At 40.1% G+C, this 23,488-nt stretch overlaps 1 protein-coding gene and 1 pseudogene across 2 annotated transcripts in view; both read right to left on the reverse strand.

Annotated features, from left to right (window-relative positions):
- Positions 1-23,488, reverse strand: part of LOC306654361 (intelectin-1-like) — a gene marked incomplete at its 5' end in the record, with an annotated part of 47,934 nt that overhangs the window by 11,024 nt on the left and 13,422 nt on the right.
- LOC306654366 (dnaJ homolog subfamily B member 6-like) lies at positions 6,553-7,733 on the reverse strand (annotated as a pseudogene). Its single transcript has one exon. The product of its transcript is annotated as a dnaJ homolog subfamily B member 6-like (transcript).

The following is a 23,488-nucleotide window of genomic DNA, read 5'->3' on the forward strand; positions in this document are numbered from 1 at the left end:
CCTTTCCTTTCTAGGGTTAGCAGAACATTTACTATCCTACATCCCAAAGTTTTTCATTCTGACAGCCCCCTTGTATAAGGCTTCAAAGGGTACCCCCACTGAACCTCTCCTCAACCTGGTGGAAGTCCCTTTCCAGATCCTAAGGAAAGCCTATCTTCAAGATCCAGCCTTATATCTCCCTGACATCACAAGACCATTCTACCTATTTGTCTCTGAGAAAAGTGGGTTCACTCTGGGCATATTAGGACATATGTTCAATCCTACTTTTGGCCCAGTGGCATACCTATCAAAAAGGCTAGACCCCACTGTAAGAGGCTGGGCACCATGTCTTATGGTAGTGACTGCAGCATTTGTCTTAACCCAGGAATCAAAAAAGCTTTCCTTTGGGGCTCCCACTGAAGTGCTCTCACCTTATCATCTGTCCAAGCTTCTTACTTATAAGGGCCTGCAAATTCTACCACCCTGTTGTGTGTTAGCTTTGCAAGCTGCTCTTATTGAGGACTCTTCCATTTCCTTTAAGACATGCCCTCTTTTAAATCCAGCCACCCTCTTAACACCGCCTTCCAACATACACACTTCAGCAACACATAAATGCCTTAAAATTCTGAAAGAGTTACTTCCCTGCCTCTCCAATGTTCAGGAGGAGGCCTTACACAACCCTACTTTCATATGGTTCACTGATGGGAGCTCTTTTCTTCATGAAGGGATCTGAGGGGCTGGATATGCCATTGTCTCCCTGGAAAAGATTGTAGAGTCAGGACCACTACCTAACAACAATACCAAACAATAGGCGGAACTAATCAGCCTCTTCCATGCTTTTGCCCTTGAAAAGGGAGAATCCCTCACAATCTACACTGACTCCAAATATGCTTTTCACATTATCCTTTCCCATGCCTCTATTTGGAAAGGGAGGGGCTTTCTTACTACAAAAGGGATCTCCACCACCACTCTAGCTACATCCTAAACCTCCTTGTTCACCTCCCAGCAAACATAGGCCTTGTACATTGCCAAGCCCATCAGACAGATCAATCATTCATCTCTTCAGGCAACAACAAGGCAGATGAGGAGGCTATAAAAGTGGCCCTATCATACACACCACCTCCCATCATGACTCTCCAGGATCCCCTACCTCCACCGCCACCCAACAGGGAGATACTTTCCTACCTCCACTGTCTATTCTACCCCAACCTTTCTTTGCTCTCACAATTCACTAAGACTCATTTGCAACTATCCTATGACATCTCATTTCTGAAAGAACTCTCCTCCACATGTGAAGTTTGCCTACGAAACAATCCTACAGCCATTAGACCCCCCATTTTCTGACTCACCAGGCCCATGGTGCCATTCCAGGGGTAGACTGGCAACTTGACTCCACTCACATGCCCACAGTAAGAAAATCTAAATACCTTTTGGTCATGGTACACACTTTCTTGGGATGGGTTGAAGCCATCCACAGCTCCAATAAAAGGGCACTGTCTTTACCTTCATCCTTCATGAAATCATTCTTCACATTGGAGTGCCTACCTCCTTCCAATCAGATAATGGGCGTAAATACATCTGCCAAGTTTCCCAACAACTTGCCAAGGCTCTTGGAGTCCCTTGGCATTTCCACAATCCCTTTCACCCAAAGTCTTTAGATAAAGTAGAACAAACACACCAAACTCTTAGAAGTTCTTACCAAACTTTCTTTAGAACTTCACCTTGACTGGGTTATACTTCTGCCTCTTGCTTTTCTGCTTCTTCACTTGCTCCCAAGGAAAACTACCAATATCTCCCCTTTTGAGCTGAGGTAGTCATCCCATCCTTCCCCCAAGATACCCCTTCCTTCCCCTCTTCCTTCTCATATATCTGTTCCTCTCCTAAACCACATTCAGGCATTCCTATGAAGTTATGCTGACTCCTCCCTGCCCAGACCCTTGTCTGGCCCCCTGACTCAACCTCTTCAAATAGGAGACCAAGTTCTTATTTCTCCTCCTCAGGAGGCCACAGCACCTCTATCTCCCAAGTGGCAGGGACCCCATACAGTGATCTTGGCTATGCCAATGGCTGTCAAGTTGCCAGGTTTATCAAGATGGCTACACATTTCTTGGATTAAGCTCTACTCTCAATCCACAAACTCCTCTCCAGCTTCTAACCCTCAGACTTCTTACAACCAACACTTGGCCACCCCCAGTGGGACCTGTCTGCCTCAGGCTAAAGGCCATTAATTCCTACACCCTTCTTCCCATTCCAGAGACCCAGGACCAGAACACTGAGGCACCAGAAACCACACCCAGTCATGAGGACTGGACTTCAGCTACATTCTTGCCTCCCCTGCCATTCACCCTGTCTGCCATTTTCCTAACTCTTAGATTTTTCCCAATAGATCTGTCGGGGTGCCAGCCATTTTATCCCCCCCCCCCAAATTGCCCAAGGGACTGATGGAAGACTAACTCCTACTGTCCCTAGTGGTGTTTTACCCATTTAACATATGTTCACAGCCGATGCTCAGAGGATTCACTCTTAATACAGACAGTCACCACCACACACCATATACTCAATTTAACTGTCTCATGGCACAGGGATGTTGAATGTGCATGAGAGAATGGTTCTCTCATCTCTTAGCTAGGACCCGAGATTTTAACAGCTCTTTGACTTTCAACAGTATCCCCTTGGAGCAGTCAGATATCACCCCCAAATTATCAGGAGTGTCTCTCTTCCAATTTGCTTTCAGGTGCATATCTTCTAATGGAAGCCACCTTGAGGGTTCACTAGAAAAAGAGAAGTGCTCTCAGGAAGAGTGCTACTTCTATGTCAACCAATCAGGTATTGTTAAGGACAAGATCAAACAGCTGTAGGAGGAGTTGGAAAGGACAAGGAACAATTCTCCCATTTATGTACCCTATTCCCCATCATACTGGCCTTTGCCCCCTGTGCATTGAAATTTTCACAAAATCAGATTCAAGTAAATTTTTTTTCTAATAAGACTATTAATCAGCTTGTATTTCAAGACTATCAGGACCTCATAAAGGAAGAATTGGTGCCTGGCTACTAGTGCACTCCCCAGGGGAACTATCCAGTCCCCAATCCCTGTCTACTGCAATGACATCTCCCTCCCTTGAATCAGCTCTATGTCCATGCCCAGCAAGAAGCAGTTACTGAAGATGAATCTTTGTCCAAGTGCCCAAAAGGAATCTTCTTATAAAAATGAAAATGGGGGAATGAAGGGACAATGGGTTAACAAGGCTGCAAGCCATTTCTCCCCTGCCATTTTGCTGCTGCCATTATTCTGTCCCCTGCACAATTTTACAACCTAGATTGTTAGCCCACAAACTTCCACTAATTAAGAATAACTCCTCTGCCATTCTCTTTTTTTCTCTCTCTCTCTCCCTCACTTCAGGGCACTCTACTCGTCTGCTTGATAAAATCTCTTGTGTGAATTCACCCATTTGTATCAGTTTTCTGGGTGCTTTCAAGTTCTCACTAGGGTCCCCTCAGGGCCACACAGAGATAAGAACCAGACCTAGGATATGCCTTAGAAATATTCTCACTGCTGGAGACCAGTTCCCTCAAGAAGCCAGAAATCAGCAATCAGACTACATCCAAGCTGGACTCTGTGCATCTCAAAGACATCATCTCTGGCTCAGGAGAGACCCCCACCCTGGAAGCAACCCTGCCAAGTTCTGTTTTCTTTGAACTCTGTGTCCAAGTCGGCTGGGAACCTGACAGTGAGACTCACCAGCACTGCGCCCTCTGGTGGTCACAATGAGAAACAGCAGGAAACCCAATTGGGTCATGGTGGTCTAAAAAAAAAGCAAGATGAAAGTCACTATCTTGATTATGTTTCTTTCTTTATCCCTGTGCCCACTCCTGTCTAGTCCTACAAAGATTCAAAGATCCCTTGTCTCTCTCTCTATCTTTTTTTTTAACTCCACACCTCTCTGGGAACTAAACCAGACCTGAGCTGAGACCTAAGGGCTCCTCAAACTCACAGAAAGCAAACCCCTTCAACACAGGGTCAGAAATTGAAGTTGCCAGTTGAGTGGAGCCTGGAGCTTTCTCTGCAGAGGCTCCTAATGAGAGGTGAAGCATTGAGCCCTTTATGGGGAAAGTACAGGGGCACAGCCCAGGTCACCAGACCCACCCTTCCTTGGCAGGATACCCAAGGAGGTAAGGCCTCTAGTTATTACAGGAAATATATACAGCGATGACTCATGAAATAAGCAGGACAAATATTAGAGGTCATCTTCTAGCATTGTTCCTAAATTTGTGGATTTCATGGACTTGTATATTTTCAAAAAAGAAAATAGAGGAAACTAGCAAGACTTGATGTTGACTTTGGGTTTTTGTTTGTGCCTTTCTTTCCTGCTAAGTAAAAATTTATTCTTCTTTTATTTAGTTTTTAATTTTTTACATACTACAATTTGATTCACTGTACACAAATGGGGTACATCATTTCGTTTCTATGGTTGTACACCATATGGTATGTAGATTCATACCATTTGTGTAAGCATACATCTACCATCATCATCATTTCATAGCAAAAGGAAACTTTAAGAAAAATAAGAAAGGTATCATTTCAGAATAAATATGTATTTAGCTTGAATAAACAGTTTCACACAAAGTTTTGCTATTTTGTTCTAAATTTATTCATTTTGCCACAAACTAAATTTTATTACACATTCCATTTGGAATTAAATCAGTAAAAACCCTCTTTGATGCTTTGGTATTTGATGCTCCTATACCATTCCTGTCCCAATGTTAATCCAAATCCCATCAGCTTATAATAGAAGTGGTCATCTCCTCCCAGGGAAACCACATCCCTAATACATAACTTCTTTATGGTACTGATAACATTGCAACCGATAGGAAAAGACTGTAAATCTCTTTGATTAAGCTAGTGTTTTTTATCTTTGTAGGTCTGAAGTACAGATTTGCACAAAATACTGAGAGATGCTGATAGAATAAAATAAAACAGTGACCATGAAGGAAGGCCCACTTCTGCCCCTCTCTCCTCCTTGCCCTGCCTACAGTGGTAACAGCAATCTCCTGCTCAGCATTATCACCAGCTTCAGACATCTTATGAAACCCAATGTCATCACAAAGAAGAACAAGAACCTCATTCAGCCCTAGTCAGGCTGATATGTCTAAATTGAGCATAACAGAGAGAAACCCAGAGATATGAACAACTTGGTACAGAGAAGATTCAAGGGCCAGAGCTTGATTCCCCACATTGGTTATGGGAGCAACAGGAAAGTAAAGCCCATGCTACCCAGTGGATTCTGGAAGTTCCTGGTCCTCAATGTCAAGGTGCTAGAAATGCTGCTGATGTGCAACAAGTCTTATTGTGCTGAGGTTGCTCACAACGTTTCCTCCAAGAACCTCAAAGCCATCATGAAAAAAGAAAGCCAACTGGCCCTCAGAATCACAGGTTCCAATGCCAGGCTGCACAGTGAAGAAAATGAATAAGAGACCCATGTGTATATTTTATTTGTATTTCAATTAACCCATAAAAACTGCACATGTGCACACAGGCAAAATATATACTTCTTTTAGCATTTTTTCTTTTTTAAAACTTTTTTTATCTGTTCTAATTTGTTGTACATGACTTTTTCTTATTAATTCTCAGATGTAGTTTTCCATATTTTGGCATCTTTAGTATCATTTATGTATCCCGTCCTTAGTAGCACACACATCACGGAACAGTCTACAATTGATTGATTGAACCTAAGAACCTAGGAAAACGGTAGACCTGTTGGAGGGACATTATCCCTTCTAACCACCAGCATCCAATCAGTGACTGTGTTCCACTGATTGTACCTCCTCCTTCCTCTGAAATCTCTTTCCCATGCCACCTCCAAATCCCTCTGCCCTTGACACTTCTTTAGTTAAGGTCTCAATCATTTAGAACACATTCAGTGGTGACTAATGGAAACCTCATGTCGAAGTGATTTAAAAAAAAAGTAAATATATCACACCATGAAGTAAGAAATCTAGAAAGACAGTAGGATCCAGACTTTGTTGACTCATTAGCTTCTCTCCACTTCTTCATCCTTAGTTCAAGATGGCAACTGGTATTTCAGGCATTGCCTACAAGACAAGGAAGGAGTGTAATCTTTTCCTGTGGTTCCATTTCATGAGAGAGCAAGCTTTCTCCAGAGTGTTTTCCTAATGTCGCACTGGTCAGAGATCAGTTACATGTTGCACTAGTTCCACGGGGCTTCCTTAACAAAGGATCAGACTGGTGCCCCGAACAATGCAAACCTGTTTTCTCACAGTTCTGGAGACTAGATGTGAAAGGTACACACGCCCAGTTCTAGTTCCTTCTGAGGTCTGGTTCCTTACGAGGCCTCTCTCCTTAGCTTGTAGTAGCCACCTCTCAGTGTCTTTTTTTTTTTTTTTTTTTTTTTAAACAAATGCCAAAGACCCAGTTTACCAGCTTTTTAAAACCTAAGCTTAACATTACATATTTAAACAATTGTCAAAACTTTACTAAGTTGCCAGCATTCATGTACCACTAAAAAACTTCCTTAAATTTATATTAAGCCAGAAATGTATTACCATAATGCATTAATATCTTTCATTACTAAATACTGAAAAAAAAAAAAAAACTAATTATTTCTACAGGAGACTCATCCTGGCAATATTAGCTCACAACAGGCTGACACTACTTGGCTCACATGTCAAACACAATGGAAAGCAGATCCATGCTGGTGTTAGAATACAATCTTGTCCTGGCACTACTCAAAGTCAAGGCTCACCTTGGATTATGTTTAATAAAAAAGCAAAGTCCATACAGAGATTACAACAATTTTAAAGACAAAAAAAAAAAAATGTTACTATTGTTTGGTCCCAACAATTAACTCAAAAGTCTATGACAAATAGGGGCTCCAATGAGCTGTTTATAAATACTTTAGATTAGGTACAATCATACTGAAAGTCGAGTTCATCTGAAATCTTCAAAAAAATGTTCCTGTTAATCCTCAAATGGTGCTTGTTATAGTTTAACATTTCTGTTAAATGCGTGCGTTGAATTACTTGTTATACAAGCGTAGCAGCTGCTCTTTAGCATTTATCGTTAAGGTCTTTAACTGGCCGTCTTCAACTTCTACTCTTTCTTGACCATTCTCGACTATTCTTTTTGTAGTGATTTTTCTGCCATTTACTATTTTGGTAGAAGTTGATATAGATTTGAAGTTACCCATTCTGCTGCCGCCAAATGATGTAGAAGAGAATGTAGTAAGGCCACCGTGATCTAGTCACCCAAATGAAGTAAATCCTGTATCATATGAAGAAAATCCACCTCCAAATGATGGAAATCCACTGAAAGCAGAGAAAAATGAGCCTGTACCTCGGTTTCTGCTTCCTCGGGGACCCCTTCAGTTCCCAAAAGTCTTCAAATGGGTCTTTGAAGAAGTGAAAAAAAATGGGTCCCTTCCACCAAAAAATTTCCTGAAGACATCATCTGGGTTCCGGAACGTGAAGCCAAACTCAAAAGGACTGTCAAAATGACTTCCACCTCCACCTCCACCATTTAAGCCTTCTTTGCCATATTGTCATAGATGTCCCGTTTTTTTAGCATCTGATAACACCTCATATGCCTCACCTACTTGTTTGAATTTTCTCTCTGCTTCTTTATTCTCAGGATTTTTATCTGGATGCCACTTTAGGGCCAGTTTCTGATATGCCTTTTTGATATCCTCCGGAGAGGCATGTCTCTGCACGCCGAGAACTTCAAAGTAATCCACCGTGTTTCAACAGATTGTTGGAACAAGTCGGAGGACGCGGCGGTCGGGACGGGACTGGGTGGGCTGCCGGGGCTGCTGGGTCTGCTGCGCTGGTAGCAGCGGCAGGGCCTCCTCGCGCTTTCCTTCCTCTCAGTGTCTTTACTTGGTCTGATCTCTGTGTGCATGTGCATCCTGAGTGTCTCTTTTTGTGTCCAAATTTCCTCTTCCTATAAGTATAGCAGCAATATTGGATTAGAATTCATCCTAATTATCTCATTTTAGCTTAATTGCCTCTCTGACGGCCCTATCTTAAAATGCAATTACATTCCAACTCAACATATGAAATTGATAACGTAATTCAGCCCAAACACATACCCATTTCTTAAGCAATCTCTGACCAAGGGGAATGAACAGTCCAGATTGCCCAAAACCACTCATCTGGCCTTGTGATTAATACTGGTGAGCCACACAACAAGGCTTTCTCTGACCTCTATTTCAAACCTCTTCTATCTCTAGTATAGGTCCACTAAAATCTCTTCTCCACACTTGTGGCAACAAGGATCCTTGTAAAACACAAACCATCCCTACAATCCCATTAAAAATATCCCTGTCCATCTCGCTGATAAGCGGATGAGGACATGGGGGGGGGGGTAGGAGGGGTTAGTGTTAGGATGAGGGTTAGGTTTAGGGTTAGGGATAAGGAGGGTGGTAAGAATGAGGAAGAAAGGAATGTATAGAGGGAAAAGAAGGGTGGGAGGGGAGGGGGGAAGGGAAAAAATAACAAAATGAATCAAACAACATTGCCATATGTAAATTTATGATTTTTAATTAAAATTAAAAAAAAAAATCCCTGTCCTCCTACATCAGCTAAACAACCAGTTCAAAATCTATCCCATAGGAGCTGTACTAGTCATTTATTGTTACATAACAATCCACTCCACAACAGTAGTGTCTTAAAACAACAACAATCATTTCTTTTCCTTATGAGGCTGTGATTTGAGCATGGCTTGTTTGTTGTACATTAGCTGTAACATTTTTGTGCCTTCTCTTTTATTCACTCACTTATAAGTAGACAGTCAGGATAGGATGTTTGGATTGAGTTATTCAGACATCTGAAAGCAATAGTGAGCCCATTGCTGGTGGCTGGGGTCTTGTATGAATGTTGGACACTTGCTCTCTTCAGTCTTTCTCTTACCCACTTTGGATCTTATTTTTATTTTAGCTCTCCTTCCTTGATCACTGAAATTCTGTGTGCTTCAGAACACAGGACTCAGAGGAGTTAAGAGGATAATGGTAGGACCAGTAAGGACTGTTATAACATTGGCAATGACAAGTTGAGGGCAGAGGAGAGAAATAGCAGGAGATAGCAATGGCAGTTGAGTGCCATTTCCACTTACACTACAACCTATGTGGGGTGACGAGGAGCTAGTTTGAGGCTAGGTAGTATAGTGAGAAGCCGAAAATTATTGGGAGGTGAGGGAGGGGTAATAGGAATGTAAAAAAATAAAACCACTTCCCTAAGCCTGCACAAGGTCCTGGGTTCAATCCCCAGTGCTGCAAAAATAAATTAAAAAAAAGAATAGATGCTTGTATGACAGACTATTGCTTTTGGTGGACTTAGATTCATCCTCAATGGCCAGTGCATGTCAAAATAATTCAAAATGTACCTGAGACAGAAGATTGACAGGATGTGTGTGTACACAGTGAGAGAAGCACCTCCTCACTCCAGCCCAGCATCTGCCTCTAGTGACTTGGTTATACTTTCTTTTAAAAAAAGAAAGCTTTATTGTAAACACACACACACACACACACACACACACACACACACACATACACACGCACTCACGCAGAGACATAAATATAGAGTTTAATGAATTACAAAAAGGCAAATACCTGGATAATTATTATCCTGGTCAAGAAATAGAACTTTCAGCACCCCAGGAGCTTCCCATATGCTCCTTCCAGATTATAAACCCTGCCCTTCGCCCTGCAAGTCATCACTTGCCCAGCTCTCATGGTAATCAGATTCTGTGCCCAGGTCACACTGTCAAAAATGTTATAGATTTATAGGCAGGCAAGTTGGCACACAGCTTAGTAATCACAGCTACTAAGGAGGAATAAGGCAGGAGGAATTCAAGTTTGAGGCCAACATCAGCAACTTAGTGAGACCCTGTCTCAAAATATGTTGTCTGTTGCCCTGAATTTCTCAAAGCATTCAGCCTCGAAGTGATACTTTCTGTTCACGATTCTTGGTTAGAACAAGTTGCATAGTTCTGCTGAACTTCAAAGAAGAAAAGTGCAGTTCTTTCTATTGGGGAGTAAACCTAGAACATCTGGGCAAGCACTCTACTACTGAGTTACATCCTTGGTCTTTTAAATTTTATTCTGAGACATGATCTTAGTAAATTGCAGAGGTTGGCCTTGAACTTGTGATCTTCCTGCCTCAGCCTCCTAAGCTGCTGGGATTACAGGTAGGTGCCTTCATGCCTGGTGGTCATTCTTTATAGTTGTAACAAGTAACAGAGATACCTGATAGCCAGGTCAGTTCTCAACCTCTCCCTTCTCCTCTTCCAGCCTGCCTTCCATTTATTTATTTATTTATTTGCCTGTACTGGGGATTAAACCCAGAGGTGCATAACAACAGAGCTACATCCCCAGCCCTTTTTTATTTATTTATTTGTTTATTTTTGAGACAGGGTCTTGCTAAGTTGCTTAGGACCTTGCCAAGTTTATGAGACTGGTTTTGAACTTGGGATCCTCCTGCCTCTGCCTCCTCTTCCTTTCTTATAAATATGCAATAGATACTTATAACCCAAGAACTAAAATGTTATCAGTCACCTACACCTACCCCAGTGCTCCTTTGCAACACTCCACATCATTTCCCCTTTAGGTATTGCCATAATGTCAATTTGTGCTTATTGTTGTATTGCTTAAACTACTTTTATCAATCACATGTATATGCAACACATTGCAAACATAACTAAATGTATTTTAAAATTTGTTTTGGAATTATATAAAACTACTATTATATTACATTTTTTTGATACCTATGACATTAAACCACTACTAGTCCTCTAATGCTGTTGCAAAGTCATCCATCCATTTTCTTTTTTTTCCTTTTTTTTATTAAATCTTTTTTATTTTTACAGACTGCATTTTGATTCATTGTACACAAATGGGGTACAACTTTTCATTTCTATGGTTGTACACAATCTAGATTCACACCATTCATGTAATCATATATATACATAGGGTAACACTGTCTGTTTCATTCTACTACCTTTCTGTCCCCACACCCTCCCACCCCATTTTCCTCTACACCATCCAAAGTTCCTCATTCTTCTCTTCCCCCTGCCACTCCCCCTCGTTATATATTGTCATGCACTTATCAGAGAAAACATTCGGCCTTTGGATTTTTGGGCTTGGCCTATTTCACTTAGCATGATATTCTCCAGTTTCATCCATTTACCAGAAAATGTGATAATTTTATTCCTCTTTATGGCTCAGTAATGGTACCTCTCATCCATTCATTTTCAATGCTATTGATATTCCATTGTATTGATTTATCATGATTTGTTTTTCTACTATCAGATCATTGAGCATTCATTTTGATTCTGGTGGTTTTGCTTTTCTCAATTAAGCACAATATTTCTAAGAACATTATTGTGTGTATCTCTAGGTGCAGCTTTTTGTTGCTATGACTGAGAGACCTGACAAGAACATCTTAGAGGAGGAAAAGTTTATTTGGACTCAAAGTTTCAGAGGTTCAGCCCGTGGTTGTTTGACTCCATTCTGCTGGGCCTGAGGTGAGGCAGAACATCATGGCATAAGGGTGTGGAAGAGGAAATATCCTCAGCTCATGGCAGCCTGGATGTCTAGGTTGGTGAAAAAAGGTACTTCTGTTTCCCTTGTGATTAGGGAGGGGGAGACATTAGGGAGGAGCAGGGAGAGAGGAAGAGAAAGAAACACGTCCATTTTAAAAATAAGTTGCAGTGGCAGAGCAGCGAGGGCTATATTCAAAACTTAAGTGGACCAGTGTTCTGATGTGTGGAAGTTCTAACTCCTCAGTACCTGCAAATGCAACCTCATTTGGAGATGGGGCCTTTTAAAGAGATAATTAAGGTTAAGTGAGATCATCATGGTGGGTGCTCATCCTATGTGCTTGGTGTCTTTACAAAAAGAGGAGGTTGGGTCACATATACAGACTAAGGGTCAACAGTGTGAGGGCACAGCAGTAAGGTGCCCATCCACAAACCAGGAAACAGGCCTCAGAAGAAACTAAACTGACAACACTGAGGGCTTGGACTTCTGGCATCCAGAATTGTGAGAAAATAAATTTCAACTAAGCCACTCAGTCTATTTTATTTTGTTATGGCAGCACTAGCAGACTGATATTGCTGTATTTAAGGATGATGGCAACTAAGCATGCTTTTAACTTGTACAAGAAAAATAATCTGGGCATTACTGTATTCATCCTTGACAGTTTTTTACTCATAACAAGATTTTTGCCCACGGCCTCTGGTCCCCCTTTGAATCTCTGAATCCTGTTTTGGAGTCAGATCCTGTGGAAGTGCAATCTTTTCTCTATGACTATAAGGCACCTTTTTTTTTTTCCTATAAAAATTCCTATGTTGGTCTCATGGGTAGTAGAGGGTCAGGTGGTGGTTTGTTGTGCGAGGTACCTCAGAGTAGCTGTTTTTCTTTAGGCAAAAAGACAGAAAGAAGAAAGCAGAAAATAACAAACAGAATTTATGTTGAGGATCCATTTTACATTTATTAATGTAAATGTAGCAAAAAAATGCAGAAAACACAAACCAAAACCAAAACAAATAAGAAAACCACTGTATCACTAAGGCAGGAAAGTTCTGGGAAACAGGTAGATTAGTGGACTATTGGTAGTCAAAACTTTTTTTCAAGCACAGAACTGCAGCATAGTCAATGACCATAGCATTGCTCATACCCTGGAGTTCAGTAATCCCTCATGGGAATGAGCCCTAAGGGAATAATTAAACAGAAATAAAAGGTTTTATAAATATATATGGAAAATGTTCATTGTAGCATGATTTGTAAGAGTAAAAGTTCTCAACAAAAGCAAATTACTTGTTTGGAGTACATAAACCAATGGAATATTATGCGGCTATTAAAATGATAATAATAATTATTTTTTTTCTCACCATGCCACCTGTTTCAGTGCCAAGAGCCTACAGGCACAGAGGCCAGGCAATGGTTTGGGACCACAATTTGCTCTGGTAGGGGACACTATGAGAGGTGAAAAAGCCTAGGTAAAAATTATGATTATGAATAACATGAAGAAACAAGAAAAATGTTTATGATTTTTGGGTGCACATATCTATTAAGAAAAGCAGAATGCAAAATAACTTTCATTTTATAACTCCAGCTATGTGAAAAACATCTTATAGGCAAAAATAGACAAAGGATAAAAATAAAAACAATTTAAAAATATTTATTTATTTAGCTGGACACTGAGGCACGTGCCTATAATCCCAGAGACTTTGGAGACTCAGGCAGGAGAATTACAAATTCAAGATCAGCCTCAGCAACTTAGTGAGGCCCTAAGCAACTTGGAGATTCCCTGTCTCAAAATAAAAAATAAAAAGGGCTGTGGGGCATGACTCAGTGTTTAAGTGTCCCTGGGTACCAAAAAAAAAAAAATTATTTATTTTTGCGGTACTGGAGTTAAACCCAGGACCTCATCTCATGCATTCTAGACAAATGCTCTACTGCTGAGCTTCACCCCCAACTCCAAAACAATTCTACATAAGTCTATATATATTTGAAAAAGCAGTTTTATTTAAAGTATTTATTTTACATTTATATATATTTTTTTAATTTTGAGACAGGGTCTTGACCAGGTGCTAAGGCTGGCCTTGAACTTGTGATCCTTCTGCCTCAACCTCCTAATGCCACCATATCTGGCTCAGACATAAATTTTAAACAACAAAGTTTTGTTTCAGGAAAAACCTCTAGAATTCATATATATACTAAGGATAGTATAAAACTGGCTTTCCAAGAATAGACATTTGCTAGGCACAGTGGTACATACCTGTAATCTCAGTGATGCAGGAGGATCACAAATTTGAGGCCAGCCTAGGCAATTTAGTGAGAACCATCTCTGAGAAACAGAAAGTTCAGTGGTCCATTCAAAATATAATATTCAGCCTTAATTGAAATGTAAGATCCAGTTGTAGCCATTTTGTAGCCATTTTGAGATCCAATTATAGCCATTTTAATATAACCCTTCCCTTCACCCACCCCAATTTTAAAATTAGCCAATCTTGTATATTGTAACCCTGAGCTCCTCCTATCATAGCAAGGGGTAGTACTGTGTTAGGGATAAAAACAGATGGACTGCCTTGTTGCTGGATTTTCTTTGGTAGCATGCCCTTTTGCGGAAGTAAAGTTTGCTGAACCACTTTTGAGCATGCGTTTGATTCCTTGCAGCACCCCAGTATTTCTAACCTGTCTCAGAATGAAAAATAAAGGGGCTGAGAATGTACTTCAGTGATGGAGTACCGCTAGGCTTAGTCTCCATTATTGCAAATGACAACAACAAGAAAAAAACACATGTGCAGAAGAAACCTGCTAGTCAGACAATAATTTTTTGACCTCACAAGTTCAAAATTCCCCATGCAGCCCTGAGCAGTGAGGCATGCCTGTGATCCCAGCCATATGGGAGGCTGAGGCAGGAGGATGGAGAGTTCAAGCCCAGCCTCAGCAAATTAGCAAGGCCCTAAGCAACTTAGTGAGACCCTGCCTCTAATAAAATATAAAAAAAAGGACTGGGGATGTGTCTCAGTGGTTAAGCACCCCTGGGTTCAATCCCATAACCCTCCCAAAAAAATCCTAAAGAAAAAAATTCCCCATGCAGAACATGACTTCAAAGAGAAATATGCAACCTGTGAAGAAGCATGATAGACATTTACACCTATGCCAAAAAACCCTCAAACTTCCCTTCTTGCCATCCAATCAACAAGCTACTGCTTCCTTTTAATAAACTCCCCCACCGACAATTGATCAAGGAGGCAGCTCCTGGTCTCCTTGCTGATGGGTTGTGCAATAAAGTCTTTTCTCCTGTGCCACCACCAGTATTAAAGATTGGACCCAGGGCCTACACGCATGCTAGGCAAGCACTCAACAACTGAGCTACATCACCAGCCCCGATAAAGCCTTTTCTTTTCATAAGAACCTGTGCCATAGTCTAACAGGGAGCTGCCCTTTGTAAATTTGCTTATTCTCCCTTTGCCTGGTGTTCTAAATTCTAAAGAAAAGTTGTACCTAAGTGATTAAACTAATAATTACTAAGTAATCTTTCTCTAGATTTACAGAACCCAAAACATCTGGTGACTTTCAGATAACATCAGAATATGTAACACCCCTTTACTCTTTACTCTGCATCAACTAACACAAAATGTGTAAATTGCTCTGATGTTTAACTTGGGGACCCGGGTAGGGATAATATGTTTGTCTAAAGAGTTACAGGAAATAGGTGTAGGAGTTAGGGTCAATTGCAAGATTCTGACCAGAAAAAGAAGATCCATGCCCTGGATGGTGAAGATCCCGCCCAGCAGTGTTCTTCCTGCCCATTGCCCCCTGTACCTCCTCTCCCTCTCTATATAAGTCCCTTTGCTTACCTGAGTTCCCAGGTGGCCTTTTGGGGGATGATAATCTCCTTCATCTACTCAGGATTCCAGCTCTTGAATAAACCTGATTTCTTTCCCACCAACTCTTATGTCCCAGGAGTATTTGCTTTCAAATCATGAGCAAATGGACTTGGGTCCTGGCAACTGTTAGGAAGAATTGAACACAGGCAACACCATTTTGAAACATATCCTCTATCTTAGAATAAGAGCCACCTGAAGGTCACTCTGACTCAACCTGACCCTAAACCCCAAACTATAGTGCAAAGGAAATTGCTATCTGGGACAGAAATCCTGAAAATACCTGATTTGACATGGAACAGCGACCACCTCAAAGAATGGACGTGACAACCATAAGGACCCTTCCCTGACCGCCTCTAACTACAGACTTGTGTAACCTCCCGACTCCCTCATGCACCTATGAAAATGGGTCTCTGTCTCCATTGGGGCCCCCTCCACAGGCTTGTCTCGAATAAACCTGTGTTACTTTTGAGCCGCCTCTCCTCTCTCTTTATTTCCTTCATTCAGTTCTTCCCTTACAGTAACAATAGTTTTGACTCATGGGGTGAGGGGGCGGGACTGCAATACCACAGTTGATCTGATAACCTAGACAGCCACTAAGTGACTACTGGGCAAGTGGTGTATGGAGTGTGGGTGTTGCATGCCCCCAGTGGGAAGGAGGGGGATGAAATGATGTGCCATTTTGCTACTCAGAACAGCACACATTTATTCATTTTTTTCTAAGTGTAAAAATGAGTATCTTATTTTTTACAATTGTTTATTCGTTCATTTTAGTTACACATGACAGTAGAGTGTATTTTGGCATAGTACACATACATAGAGTATAAATTTCTATTCTTTTTCCATGCTTGCATTTGTACATGATGTGGAGTTACACTGGTTGTGTATTCATATATGACTATAGGAAAGTACTGTGTGATTCATTCTATGGTCTTTCCTATTCCCATCCTCTCTCCCTTTTCTTTGTTCCCCTTTGTCTAATCCAAAGTACTTCAATCCCTCCCCGCTCCCACTTATTGTGAATCAGCATCTGCATATCAGAGAAAACATTTGACTTTTGGATTTCTGGATTGCCTTATTTCAATTAGCATGATAGTCTTCAGTTCCATCCATTTACTGGCAAATGCCATAATTTCATTTTTCTTTATGGCTCAGTAATATTCCTTTGTATATATACCACATTTTCTTTAGAATAGCCTGAATTTGTGTTCAGGTAAACACTAGTCAGTGCCTAGGGAAGTTCATTGTTCTGGGCATATAGAGGACTCTAAAGAATGTGATAAGAAAAAGAAAAAAAAAAAAAAAACAGAGAAGGGGAAAGTGGTCACTTCCCTTGTCTCCAATCTTTAGGTGAAGATCAAAGCAGAGTGTCCTTGGTTGTAAAGTTAAAGAATGTACCTGTAGTGAGTAACTGACCCAGGCCTAGATATAAAGTAAACTGAGGAGTTGCCCAGGATAGTGAGAGTTTCCTTTCCTCTGTTCCCACCAGCTGGGCTTCAGGAGAACTAATTAGCACCACTTACTCCTTCCTTTTAGAATGTAAAGGACTTCCCCTGGGACCTAACCACATCCCTTTGAAGTGTAAATGCCCCTGTGAAACCTCAAGGTTCAAGGCCAGAGATACAGAAGACTTTGCAAGCCTGCTTCCTTTATCACAGTCTGCTTTTGTAACCAGTTCCCACTCTAAGACCCTTATAAATACAATATGCTTTTTGAAACCTTGTGTCCAATTATGTACTGTTTTAGACTAGAAAATTTATGATACTAGGCAGACTATAAATGTTAAGAAAAATTAGTCAGATGGGCTCAGAATTTTGGAGTACTAATCTCCTCTGGGCCCCTCGGTGTAAAATAAAACTTGGTTTCTCCTACTTTTTCAGTGCCATCTGGTCATTTCCACAACATACCCATAAAACGTGAAGAAATCCACATGCACAGTGGGCACACAGCCTATCCTTCACACTCCTCCTGCTTGTAGGTGTTGTATATCCCAGCCTGCTGCCAGTGCGTAGGTAATAAAATGTCCCAACCCTCTTCATCGAGTCCTCTAAGTTCTTTCTTTGGGATCCGAAACAGTATGCTGGAGCCTTTATAACCCTGAAGTTGAACAGTTTGTTTTTCGGTAGTGGGGATGGAACCCAGGGGTGCTCTACCATTGAGCTACATCCCCAGTCCCTTTTAATTTTTACTTTGAGACAGGGTCCTGTTCATTGCCCAGGCTGACCTTGAACTTGCAATCCTCCTGCCTCAGTCTCCCCAGTTTTTGGGATTACAGGCATGCACCACCACTCCTGGCTTCCATTTACTATTTGGACTGTGCTTGACCACTTGGAAAGTAAAAACATAGATGGGCTGTGGATGCATAGCAAACAGCCAGAGAAGCGAGTCAATTTCATATAGGTGGCTTCGAATTATTTTAAATACTACTTTCAGCTTAAAGAAAGGAAAAGGGTTGTGGGGAAACTGATTTGGGGAAGATAGACAGGAAAAGTATGGTGAATAATGTAAGGTTTATTATGCAGAGTTAAGTCAGTGCCTTCTCTGTTGATGAGAGTCTAGTGATTTAGCTCTCCTTCCCTTCTGGGTGCAGAGAGTAAAACATTCCCACAAATGGAGATCTCCTTCTTGGAAATCTCCCATACAAAAGAGTAACTTCTCTGTTCTCAGAGGCAGTTTCTCCAATATCTGAGATTATAGGTATATACCAACTCATCTGGCATGGAATTTTTTTTTTTTTTTTTTTTACTTTTTTTCATTTTTTGGTATTGGGGCTCAAACCCAGGGCCTCATGGACGCAAAGCGTATGTTCTTCCACTGAACTATACCCCAGACCTCCAGCAATTTATTCATTTATCAGTTGATGGACACAGGGGTTATTCCTGTGTGTTGACTGAGCCATATATTGCCAGCTGGATCACTTGTGAGTCTGCAGTAGCTGGGAGCTAGTCAAGGCCTCCTCAGCTCTCCTCAACATGCCTCTCTTTCCATGTGGTGTGCCCTCCCTCCAGGGCCTTATCATAAGACCCCTTTCTCCCCAGTATGATAGCTTGGATTTCTGTATAACTTGAAGACTGTGTTCCAAGCTAGCAAAACAGAAGGAACTGTTGGTTAGTAGCTAGCAATGAGCAGTGTCATGCATGGCAAGGTTACAAGTATTCTTTAAATTACTTTAGATGCTTCTTTAAACTACTTTCAAAGTGGATAAGAAAGCAAACAGTGGCAGTTAATTTGTAGAAAATAAACAAAAGCAAAGAGGTAATGGGAAAATACATAAAAGGAAAAGGCTTAATGGGACTAACTCTTTTTTTTTTTTTTTTTTTTTGGTGCTCACAGAGATGGGGTTTTATTTTTTTTTAAATTTTTTTAATTTAATTTAATTTAATTTGATTTTATTTTATTTTTTTTATTGTAAACAAATGGGATACATGTTGTTTCTCTGTTTGTACATGGCATAAAGGCATACCATTTGTGTAATCATAAATTTACATAGAGTAATGTTGTTTGATTCATTCTGTTATTTTTTCCCTTCCCCCCACCCCTCCCACCCCTCTTTACCCTCTATACAGTACTTTCTTCCTCCATACTTGCCTCCCTCCCTAACCCTAACTCTAACCCTAACACTAACCCTTCCCTCCCCCCCATTATGTGTCATCCTCCACTTATTAGCGATATCATTCGTCCTTTGGCTTTTTGAGATTGGCTTATCTCACTTAGCATGATATTCTCCAATTTCATCCATTTGCCTGCAAATGCCATAATTTTATCATTCTTTATGGCTGAGTAATAGTCCACTGTATATATATACCACAGTTTCTTTATCCACTCATCAATTGAAGGGCATCTAGGTTGGTTCCACAGTCTGGCTATTGTGAATTGAGCAGCTATGAACATTGATGTGGCTGTATCTCTGTAGTATGCTGATTTTAAGTCCTTTGGGTATAGGCCAAGGAGTGGGATAGCTGGGTCAAATGGAGGGTCCATTCCAAGTTTTCTAAGGAATCTCCACACTGCTTTCCAGAGTGGCTGCACTAATTTGCAGCCCCACCAGCAATGTATGAGTGTACCTTTCTCCCCACATCCTCGCCAACACCTGTTGTTGCTTGTATTCTTGATAATCGCCATTCTAATTGGGGTGAGATGGAATCTTAGGGTGGTTTTGATTTGCATTTCTCTTATTACTAGAGATGTGAGCATTTTTCCATATGTTTGTTGATTGCTTGTAGATCTTCTTCTGTGAAGTGTCTATTCATTTCCTCAGCCCATTTATCGACTGGATTATTTGAATTCAGGGGGAAACCAATACGGATAGCAGCAAATTTTTCAATCCAGACCCTAAAAGCTAGAAGGGCCTGGAACAACATTTTTCAAGCCCTGAAAGAAAATGGATGCCAACCAAGAATCTTATACCCATCAAAACTTACCTTCAAATTTGACGATGAAATAAAATCCTTCCATGATAAACAAAAGCTAAAAGAATTTACAAAAAGAAAGCCAGCATTACAGAACATTCTCAGCAAAATATTCCATGAGGAAGAGATGAAAAACAAAGAAGCAAATCATCAAAGGGAGGAATTAGCCTAAAGGAATTGTCAAATAAAGGAGGAAACAAGTTGTGTCAAACACATAAATAAACAAAATTTAAAAAATGAACCAAATGACTGGGAAACCAAATCATTTCTCTATAATAACCCTGAATGTTAATGGCCTGAATTCATCAATCAAAAGACATAGACTGGCAGACTGGATTAAAAAGAAAGATCCAACAATATGTTGCCTGCAAGAGACTCACCTCATAGAAAAAGATACCCATAGACTAAAGGTGAAAGGATGGGGAAAAACATACCATGCACATGGACTCAGCAAAAAAGCTGGAGTATCCATCCTCATTTCCGATAATGTGGACTTCAAGCCAAAGTTAGTCAGAAGGGATAAAGAAAGACATTTCATACTTCTTAAGGGAAGCATAAATCAGCAAGATATAACAATCATAAACATCTATGCCCCAAACAGTGGCTCATCCATGTATGTCAAACAAATCCTTCTCAATTTCAGAAACCAAATAGACCATAACACAATAATACTAGGTGATTTTAACACGCCTCTCTCACCACTGGACAGATCTTCCAGACAAAAATTGAACAAAGAAACCATGGATCTCAATAACACAATCAATAATTTAGACTTAACGGACATTTATAGAATATACCATCCAACCAAGAGCGAATACACTTTCTTCTCAGCAGCACATGGATCCTTCTCTAAAATAGACCATATATTATGCCACAAAGCTAATGTTAGCAAATACAAGAAGATAGAGACACTAGCATGTATTCTATCAGATCATAATGGATTGAAGTTAGAAATAAATGAAAGAGTAAAACACAGAAACTATTCCAACACCTGGAGATTAAACAATATGCTATTATATGATGAATGGATAACAGAAGATATTAGGAAGGAAATTAAAAAATTCTTAGAGGTAAATGAGAACAAAGAAACATCATATCAAAATCTCTGGGACACTATGAAAGCAGTACTTAGAGGGAAATTTATTTCATGGAGCGCATTTAATAAAAGATGTAAAACTCAACAAACAAACGACCTAACACTACAGTTCAAAGCCCTAGAAAAAGAAGAACAGACCAGCACCAAAAGTAGTAGAAGACAGGAAATAGTTAAACTCAGAGCTGAAATCAATGAAATTGAAACAAAAGAAACAATACAAAAAATTGACAAAATAAATAGTTGGTTCTTCGAAAAAATAAACAAAACTGATAAACCTTTAGCCACACTAACGAAGAGAAGACGAGAGAAAACCCAAATCACTAAAATTTGGAATGAACAAGGAAATATCACAACAGACAGGATTGAAATACAAAACATAATTAGAAGCTATTTTGAAAATCTATACTCCAACAAAATAGAAAATTTCGAAGACATCAACAGGTTTCTAGAGACATATGAATTGCCTAAACTGAACGAGGAGGACATAAACAATTTAAATAGACCAATTTCAAGTACTGAAATAGAAGAAGTCATCAAAAACCTACCAACAAAGAAAAGTCCGGGACCAGATGGGTTCTCAGCCGAGTTCTACAAAACCTTTAAAGAAGAGCTCATTCCAATACTTCTCAAAGTATTCCATAAAATAGAAGAGGAGGGAACCCTCCCAAACTCATTCTATGAAGCCAATATCACACTGATACCTAAACCAGACAGAGACTCATCAAGGAAAGAAAATTTCAGACCAATATCCTTAATGAACATCGATGCAAAAGTTCTCAACAAAATTTTAGCAAATCGCATACAAAAACATATTAAAAAGATAGTGCACCATGATCAAGTGGGTTTCATCCAGGGATGCAAGGTTGGTTCAACATCAGGAAATCAATAAACGTAATTCACCATATTAATAGACTTAAAGTCAAGAATCACATGATTATTTCAATAGATGCAGAGAAAGCATTTGATAAAATACAGCACCCCTTCATGCTCAAAACACTAGAAAACATAGGGATAGTGGGAACATTCCTTAGCATTGTAAAGGCCATTTATGCTAAGCCCATGGCTAATATCATTCTAAATGGTGAAAAAACTGAAAGCATTCCCCCTAAAAACTGGAACGAGGCAGCGATGCCCTCTTTCACCACTTCTATTCAACATCGTTCTTGAGACTCTGGCCAGAGCAATTAGACAAACCAAAGAAATTAAAGGGATACGAATTGGAAAAGAAGAACTCAAACTATCCCTGTTCGCTGATGACATGATTATATATTTAGAGGAACCTGGAAATTCCACCAGAAAACTCTTAGAACTCATAAGTGAATTCAGTAAAGTAGCAGGTTACAAGATCAATGCCCATAAATCCAACGCATTTTTATACATAAGTGATGAATCTTCAGAAAGAGAAATTAGGAAAACTACCCCATTCACAATAGCCTCGAAAAAATAAAATACTTGGGAATCAATCTCACAAAAGAGGTGAAAGACCTCTACAATGAGAACTATACAACACTAAAGAAAGAAATTAAAGAACACCTTAGAAGATGGAAAGATCTTCCATGTTCTTGGATAGGAAGAATTAATATTGTCAAAATGGCCATACTACCTAAAGTGCTATACAAATTCAATGCAATTCCAATTAAAATCCCAATGACGTACCTTACAGAAATAGAGCAAGCAATTATGAAATTCATCTGGAAGAATAAGAAACCCAGAATAGCTAAAGCAATCCTTAGCAGGAAGAGTGAAACAGGGGGTATTGCAATACCAGATCTTCAACTCTACTACAAAGCAATAGTAACAAAAACGGCATGGTATTGGTATCAAAATAGAAAGGTAGATCAATGGTACCAGAATAGAGGACATGGACACAAACCCAAATAAATACAATTTTCTCATACTAGACAAGGGGCCAAAATATATGCATGGAGGAAAAGATAGCCTCTTCAACAAATGGTGCTGGGAGAATTGGAAATCCATATGCAACAGAAAGAAACTAAACCCATATCTCTCACCATGCACGAAACTAAACTCAAATGGATTAAGGACCTTGGAATCAGACCAGAGACCCTGCAGATTATAGAAGAAAAAGTAAGGTCCAAATCTTCACCTTGTTGGTCTAGGATCAGACTTCCTTAACAGGACTCCCATAGCACAAGAAAATAAAAGCTAGAATCAACCACTGGGATAGATTCAAACTAAAAAGCTTTCTCTCAGCAAATGAAAACTATCAGTAATGTGAAGAAAGAGCCTACAGAGTGGGAGATATCTTTGCCACTCATACTTCAGATAGGAGCACTAATCTCCAGAATCTATAAGAACTCAAAAAACTCTACTCCAAGAATTCAACTAATCCAGTCGATAAATGGGACTAACTCTTGACAGGGGTCCATTGAGGATGGTGTGAAGCTAGGAATCATGGTCCATTTGTCTGGGAAGGAAGATTCCTTCAGTAGTGCAGGTGCACTAAGGTAACTTTTTAACTGGCCACTAACACCAATGCCATATTAACATTACATGGGTTGTGAACAAAACTGACATATTTCACTTCTAGCCTGAAAGCAAAGCAAAGTGCTCTAGCACTGAGCTACACCTCTAGCC

This window comes from Sciurus vulgaris (genome assembly GCF_902686455.1).
Source record: "Sciurus vulgaris genome assembly, chromosome: 1".
In the NCBI taxonomy this organism is placed as follows: Eukaryota; Metazoa; Chordata; class Mammalia; order Rodentia; family Sciuridae; genus Sciurus; species Sciurus vulgaris.